This window comes from Orycteropus afer, unplaced genomic scaffold, assembly GCF_000298275.1.
Source record: "Orycteropus afer afer isolate SDZICR_OR568_19922 unplaced genomic scaffold, OryAfe1.0 scaffold00167, whole genome shotgun sequence".
Taxonomy (NCBI): Eukaryota; Metazoa; Chordata; class Mammalia; order Tubulidentata; family Orycteropodidae; genus Orycteropus; species Orycteropus afer.
The window spans coordinates 3,619,236-3,621,595 of NW_006921754.1; positions in this window are offsets into that span (position 1 = coordinate 3,619,236).

Here is a 2,360-nt window from a genome sequence, read left to right on the forward strand (position 1 = left end):
TCTAGGGTTTTTTTCTGTGTTTTCTTTGGTCTATCTCTCAATTCTTTGAAGATACCTCAATATAATTCTTTTGAATTTCTTATCAGAGAGTTCCTATGCTGCTTCTTCCTCAGGGATGTGTTCTGGGTCTGTATCCTGTTCCCTTGTTTCTACCACTTTATCTTGCTTCTTTGTGTGGACTGTGATGGTCTGTTGTCTCTGAGAGATCATGGTGTTGTTGTATTAAGATGTGTGTTAACTTTTTGTGAAGAGTAGCCAAGGGTGATTCAGGTTCTTCTTGGTGCATTGGCCCATTGATGGAGAAGGAGGTGGTGGCTCTCAGTCAATAAGTGAAGTTATAGGAGGGGTGGGTGTAGTTGTGTCTTATGGGGACTGTTGCTGTCTCCCACTCTATTAGACAAAAATTACAACTGAATAACCATCAAAAAACTAAAAGCACATGGACAAAAAATACTCCATGTAATCACATAGGAACAGTAACCAGAAAAAGAAAAAAAGGGAAAAAGAAGAAGAAAAAAACAAGAAAACCTGCAATATCTGGGTATAGGGCAATAAGAGGAAAAAGGTAGAGAAGGAGAATAATGAAGAAAAAAATGGGAAAAATGCAAAAAGAAAAAACAAGGAACAGGGTTAACCATGAGAAAAAAAGAAAAAAAAAAATGTAACCATGAACAGGGGAAAAAAAGATCTGAAAACTAGGACCTGGGAGGGGATGAATAAAGAATAATAGTGAAAAGGACAAATGTATTAATAATAATAGTAGTAGTTTTGAAATAGACAAAAACAAGCAAACTAAAAACCAGAAAAAGAGAGAGAAAAATAAAAAGGAAAGAAAAAGAAAAATATTAGGGGAGAGTAGGGCAGAGCACCCAGGCATTCTGAGTGGGATGGAGTTCCTGTGGGCCCAGAACGTGGGTGGGAGTTGGGGATGGCTGCACCTCTGTTCACCAAAGGGTGTAGGGTATAAGAGTAACAAGGGGAATGTTGCACCTTTTCAGTTGTCCAGGTCCAGAGTGTCCTTGTGGTTACTGGCAAGTGGAACCTGTTCTTAAGCCCCTGGAATCTGGGAGAGCACTGTTTCTTTAAATATCCAAAATGGTCAAGCCGCTTGTAAACATTCAAAATGGCGGCACCCTCTCGACAGGCAAAAGACCACAGCTCAGTCCGCCTTTCTGGTGCTTTGTGTTTTATTCCCCAGCCACCAGAGCAGTCCTCCGTGCAGTCCCTGGCTAGCAGGACTGATTTTTTTGTTAATTCTTAGGTCCTACCACCACTCAGCACTCTCCAAGCTGTCTGTGCCATGCCGTCAGGCTTGCTCAGGATCGCTGCCAGACCGCAGCTCCGTATGTGTCCTTTTTTGGTTGTTGTTATTTGCCATCGAGTTGGCCCCGACCTTTTTTGGTATTTTCATGCAAATTCTTCTGCTAGTTGGGGTTTAGTCCACTTCTATGTCCTTCCCTTCAAGGCTCAGGGGTCCATGATTATCTTCTGTTTCTGTGTTAATTTGTTCCCCTTTTCTTTGTTGAAGATGGTCTGTGCAGTCTTTCTCCCTATTCCACCATCTTACAGGAAGTCCCAGAAAGTATTCTTGAGCTGTGAAATCCTTCAGAACATTTTGTGGGAAAGAAGTAGTATAGAAAGAATTTTTAGATTCAGTTACTCTAATGGTTAGTGATAGTTTGTGTTTTCTATTTCCACTTAACTCAATTTGATAAATATTGATAAAATTTGATAATATTTTTCTAGGAATAGAACCTTTAATTCAAGTTTTAAAATTTACTGCCATAATTTGTATAATGTTCTATTACCTGTTTAATATTTGTAGTTATGTATGTTTTATTTTTCATCTCTGATATTTGTGCGTATGTGCCTGCATACAGGTCTTTTCTTTGATCAGTCTTTCCAGAATTTTAGTAACTTTACATTGGGAAAAAAAAAAAAAACTATGATTTTATTTTTATATTTTAGTAATCTCTGCTATTATGTTTATTATTTCCTTTCTCCTACTTCTTTTAATTATGCTTTTCTATTTTAAACTTCAGGGGCTCTGGTGGCATAGTGCCTAAAATATTTGACTGCTAACCAGAAGGCTGGAAGTTCAAACCCACTAACCACTCCTTGGAAGATTGGGCAATCTACTTCTGTACAGACACTGCTTTGGAAAGCCAAGGAGGTGTGGCTGTGAGTTGGAAATGACTTGATAGCAGTGAATTTGGTTGTGTGTTTTTTTTTTTTTTTGGTTTAATTTAAACTTTATTTGAATGCTTAACTTTCGGCCCTCATCCTTTTCTAATATAAGCAAAGCTATACATTCTTCTCTAAGCACTGATTTGGCTGCACCCATATATTTTTATTTATAG